Source organism: Saccopteryx bilineata, chromosome 1 (assembly GCF_036850765.1).
Source record: "Saccopteryx bilineata isolate mSacBil1 chromosome 1, mSacBil1_pri_phased_curated, whole genome shotgun sequence".
In the NCBI taxonomy this organism is placed as follows: domain Eukaryota; kingdom Metazoa; phylum Chordata; class Mammalia; order Chiroptera; family Emballonuridae; genus Saccopteryx; species Saccopteryx bilineata.
This window is the reverse complement of record NC_089490.1, coordinates 325,964,837-325,970,860: the sequence shown is the minus strand read 5'-3', so window position 1 is coordinate 325,970,860 and position 6,024 is coordinate 325,964,837.

Genomic DNA, 6,024 nt, shown 5'->3' with positions numbered 1-6,024 from the left:
CTCACCAGCCTTATTCACCTCTGTTCCCATCTCCTTCCTTCTCTCTGCACAAACTCTGCACTAACTGGCCTCTCACTCAACACTCCGCCATCTTGGCTGCCTCTCCTGGCTTCTTCCACGTGGCTTTTCTCTGCTCTCTGCTCTCTAATACTAATCTCAGGAACCAAGAGCGCAATCTCCTGTTCTGCCCCTATTTTATAGTGTAGAAATCAAAACCTTTAATCCAATATATAAAATAGGGAAGTCTCTAATACAAAGTCACTTCTTGTGTACTGCCCCATATCAAAAAGGGTGAGAAAGGCTTAATCCCAAAACCAAGCCACAGACTACAAGGATTCTGCCTGCCCACAGCCCGCCCCCAACACACATAAATATCACCTGGGCAACGGCCTCCACGTGAGCAGCACCATCTTTAACAAAGTGAGCATAATACATTTTATCCGCCCAACACACTTGTATTTTGTAATTTTGTATATTTTGCAAATATTAAACCAGTTGTACTGGTAATGCAGTACAACCTGACAAATGTGAAAATAAGAAACAAAATGGTGTAGAGATGATACAAATGGCATAAAATGAACAAAGAAAATTATGATAAAATATGACTTAAAGATTTTTATAACATCATTTCACAGTACTGTACTGTAAGGCCAGGAACCACAGCCAGGGCCACTATCACAGCAGCCTTCTGGCCCATGCAGGTTCGCACTGGATTCGGACAGTCGGTAAAGAAACCATGGAGCCAAAAACTGGTGGGCCATAGTCTTTAATCTAGCTTGCACCTGGCGGGCAAGTAAAAATACACACTGGGCTCCAAAACCCAGTCACATTCAGTGCTCACAAAGCTACTGATTTATCCGAGTTTCCTAGAATCAAAGGTTTCTAGCTCACCAGCCTTATTCACCTCTGTTCCCCATCTCCTTCCTTATCCCAGATACAAACTCTACACAAACTGGCATCTCACTCAGCACTCCGCCATCTTGGCTGCTTCTCCTGGCCTCCTCCACGTGGCCTTTCTCTGCTCTCCTCTGCTCTCTCATGCTAATCTCAGGAACCAAGAGCGCACAATCCCGTTTTGCCCCCACTTTATACTGTAGCTTCACAACCTCTAATCCAATATACAAAGTAGGGAAGTCTCCAACCCAAAGTCACCTTCTGAGGCATGATTGGATTGCACCACCCCACATCAAAAAGGGTAGGAAAGGCTTAATCCCAAAACCAAGCCCCAGGCTACAAGGATTCCGCCTACCTTTAGCCCACCCCAACACACATTAATATCACCTGGGCAACGGCTTCCTCGTGTTATCTTTAACAAAGTGAGCATAATACATTTTATCTGCCCAACATGTACATATAGCCTACTCAACTTACGACCAAATCATGTTACAACCAGTCTGTTGGAACCAATTGTGGTCTTAAGTCGAGCACTAGCTGTATATAAGTTGCAAAAGGTTTGTATAATTTATAGGAAATTAATTAGTTACACTTGTTTCTCTAGTGAACTATATTGCTATTAATGCTGTCTGTTAAATATTTGTTACATGTTATAAGTTAATATCCCTACACAACAGCCTCATGCATTTTAGTAAATTAAGTCAAAGATTTGACTTAGGACATAAAGCCAGTGGGGAATGTTGTAAGGTACCAAAAAACTGCAAATTAATATTGATATTCTAGGAAGGAAAGGTCAGGTTTTCCTGTCCTTTCCTTGGAAAATGGAAGAAAAGGAATGTAAAAGTCTCTTGACTTACAAGGACAACTAGGGTCATTTGGTTTTAAGTTCTCTGAAAGGATTAAACTTAACTGAGAAACTTCTCTTTCAATAGGAGGCAGAATTTACATACCACCTTGCATTGACTGTAGTTCCTCCCTTTCATGGAATCTTGAGAGTAAAATACCTCTAGGCTAGTGAGGGAAGAGGAACCCTGAAAGATTTGTAAATGTTTTTGATTGTGTTACCTTGAGAGTCTTAATGTTTTTGTATATCCCCTAGACAAATGTTATAATCTTGTTAATAATTGTGCCATAATGTCATGCTCCTCCCCCCCCCTGCGTGTGATCAAGGGTATATAAGCAGCCCCTGAACTATTTTTGGGGCTGCACGATTTGGGCCTGCAGATGCTCTGTGTCAGCCATATGTGGCTGGCATATTAAAATCTCCTCCTATAGCCTGACCGGGCGGTGGCACAGTGGATAGAACGTAGGACTGGGATGCAGAAGACCCAGGTTCGAGACCCCAAGGTCGCCAGTTTGAGCGAGGGCTCATCTGGTTTGAGCAAAATCTCACCAGCTTGAGCCCAAGGTCGCTGGCTCGAGCAAGGGGTTACTCGGTCTGTTGAAGGCCCACGGTCAAGGCACGTGTAAAGCCAGGAGCCACAGCCAGCATCAGAGCTGCCTGGCTCATGCAGGTTCGCATTGGATTCGGACAGTCGGCAAAGAAACAGCGGAGCCAAAAACTGGTGGGCCATAGTCTTTAATTCTAGCTTTGCACCCGGCGGGCAAGTAAAAATACACACTGGGCTCCAAAACCCAGTCACATTCAGTGCTCACAAAGCTACTGACTTATCCGAGTTTCCTAGAATCAAAGGTGTCTAGCTCACCAGATTTATTCACCTCTGTTCCCCATCTCCTTTCCTTATCCCAGATACAAACTCTACACAAACTGGCATCTCACTCAACACTCCGCCATCTTGGCTGCTTCTCCTGGCCTCCTCCACGTGGCCTTTCTCTGCTCTCCTCTGCTCTCTCTTCTAATCTCAGGAACCAAGAGAGCAAGTTCCCATTCTACCCCCATTTTATAGTGTAGAAATCCAAGCCCTTAATCCAATATACATACTAGGGAAGTCTCTTAATACAAAGTCTCTTCTCTGAGGCATGATAGGATTGTACCACCTCACACCAAAAAGGGTGGGACAGGCTTAATCCCAAAACCAAGCCTCAGGCTACAACAATTCTCAACTCACATTAATATCACCTGGGCAATAGCCTCTTTAACAAAGTGAGCATAATACATTTTATCTGCCCAACAGCACGTATGAGAAAGTAATCAATGAACAATTAAGGCGTTGCAATGCGCAACGAAAAACTAATGATTGATGCTTCTCATCTCTCTGTTCCTGTCTATCCCTCTCTCTGATTTCTCTCTCTGTCTCTGAAAAAAAATAAAAGAAAATCTCGCCTGACCTGTGGTGGCGCAGTGGATAAAAGCATGGACCTGGAAATGCTGAGGTCGCCGGTTCGAAACCCTGGGCTTGCCTGGTCAAGGCACATATGGGAGTTGATTCTTCCAGCTCCTCCCCCCCTTCTCTCTCTCTGTCTCTCCTCTCTCTCTCTCTCTCTGTCTCTCTCTCTCCTGTCTAAAAAGATGAATAAATAAATAAATTAATTAATTAAATTAAATAAAATCTTCTATAATAAAACTTTTCAAAATTTATCTGGACTGAGTGTCTCTACATGGACTCGATGAAGTGAGGTACAGTGCCTTTCAGAGTCTGGGGTGCAGTACTTTATAACATCTAGGGAATACATACTGAAGTATTAAGGGGTAAGAACATTAATTGCCTTTAACCTACTGTTGGGCAGATAAAATATGTATTATGCTCACTTTGTTAAAGTGGCGCTGCCCACATGGAGGCCGTTGCCCAGGTGATATTAATGTGTGTTGAGAATCCTTGTAGCCTGGGGCTTGGTTTTGGGATTAAGCCTTTCCCACCCTTTTTGATGTGGAGTGGTACAATCCAATCATGCCTCAGAGAAGTGACTTTGTATTAGAGACTTCCCTATTTTGTATATTGGATTAGAGATTGTGAAGCTACAATATAAAATGGGGGCAGAACGAGAGTTTGCGCTCTTGGTTCCTGAGATTATCATTAGAGGAGAAAGCAGAGCAGAGAGAGGCCACATGGAGGAGGCCAGGAGAAGCAGCCAAGATGGCGGAGTGTTGAGTGAGAGGCCAGTTTGTGCAGTTTGACACTGGAGAAGGAAGGAGATGGGGAACTGAGGTGAATGAGACTGGTGAGCTAGAAACCTTTGATTCTAGGAAACTCGGATAAGTCAGTAGCTTTGTGAGCACTGAATATGAGTGGGTTTTGGAGCCCAGTGTGTGTTTTTACTTGCCCGCCGGGTGCAAGCTAGGATTAAAGACTATGGCCCACCAGTTCTTGGCTCCGTTGTTTCTTTACCGACTGTCCGAATCCAATGCAAACCTGCATGGACTGGGCTGCTCTGATGGTGGCCCTGGCCCTGGCTTCTGGCTTTACACCTACTATCAAAGGATTTTAAAAAATTATATATGTATGTATATGAATATGTATGGAACATAGAATAATTTTTTGAAATGACAAAATGTTAAAAATTGGAATTCCATTCCCTATTCTTCTTGCAAAATTTCCATAAATTCATTATTTCAAAATTAAGGTTTAAAAAACAGGATCCTGTTTAAAAGCACTACCATAAAACTTGGAAATTCAAATTGGGATGAAAACCCACAGAGGGCTTTTAGATGTCCCTGATGGGAAATAGATGGGTGACTGATTTCCGTATTTATGGTAAGACATTTTAATGAATGTAAAACAGATGCCTTCATTTCATGAGTCCCGTTTCTAGACCATCGAACCAACAGAAATGGAGGTGGGCCTCTCATTCTATTAAGCAATGGCTTTTTACCTCTAGCAATTTGGTCAAAGTCCAAACACACCCCACACCCAGTTCAAATGCATTAATAGACAGACTGGAGTTTCATTTATCAGCTTATAGTGGAGAAAATACTTATTTTTAAATACCATAAACAAAACTCCTGAAACTAAACAGTGTGATAAGGGTACTTAATGCACTAGCTGGGCACCTGCCCATGAACATTCAGGACTGCACGGTGGCTGCAGGAGGCAGAGTGTGGCCTGGGCCAACCAGCCTAACATTCCCTGAATTTGTTTCATCTTTAGCACTGGGGATGCTAAAGATGAGAGCAGAAGTGCCTAAGAACATTTCACAGGACTAGGTCTTCCATTGAGTTAATGCTGCCTGCCAAAATAATCCTTATACTCACCTTAGGTATGGAAGATATTGGTGCACTCTCAAGAGGAATCCATTATGCCTCAGGTAAGTGACTTTGTATCAGAGGCTTCCTTATTTGTATATTGGTTTAAAGGTTTTGATTTCTACACTATAAAATGAGGCAGAGGAGCCCATGCTAAAGGAGAGCAGAGAAAGGCCACGTGGAGGAGAGGAGAAGCAGCTAAGATGGCGGAGTGCTGAAGGAGAAGCCAGTTTGTGCAGAGTTTCTGCAGAGAGGAGATGGGGAACAGAGGTGAATAAGGCTGGTGAGGTAGAAACCTTTGATTCTATGAAACTTGGATGAGTCAGTGGCTTTGGGAGCCCTGAATGGAAAGGGAAGAGTTTTCCCACTGTGTGTATTTCTTGCCCGCCAGATGCAAGCTAGGATTAAAGGTAATGGCCCACCAGTTCTTGGCTCCGTTGTTTCATTACCGTCTGTCCGAATCAAATGCGAACCTGCACGGGCCAGGCAGCTGTGTTGGTGGCCATGGCTACTGGCTTTACAGTCCCAAACCCCTAGATTGTACTATATCAATAAAGAATATCAAGAACATATCACATAGGTGCATTTACCTATGCGACAATGCTCAAAAAATTTTTGTCTTATTTACCATATTTTTAGGTAGTGACAAAATGACTAGTTCAAGGAAAGTTCACTTTTCCCAGCTGTGGAACCACTTTTCCTCAGCGCTAACTGCATCACATTTAGTACCTCTTTCATACTGTAGAACAGATTTTTAGAAAGGGAGAAAGCCTTACTTTTTTCTCAGGAACCTATCAGGACACCTCACTGGCCACCTCCCTCCCTATGACCCTCCCCCAGCACATGTCCCTCAGTGCAGGTGAGAAGAGCCGGCAGCTGCTACTGCCCTGTGCAGGGTCTGCACCGCCCAGAGAAGTCGCCCCAGAGATGCCGCCCGCACTGGCTTCCACTCCGTCATTTCAGCTGTTTCATTCAAACACTGGGGATGC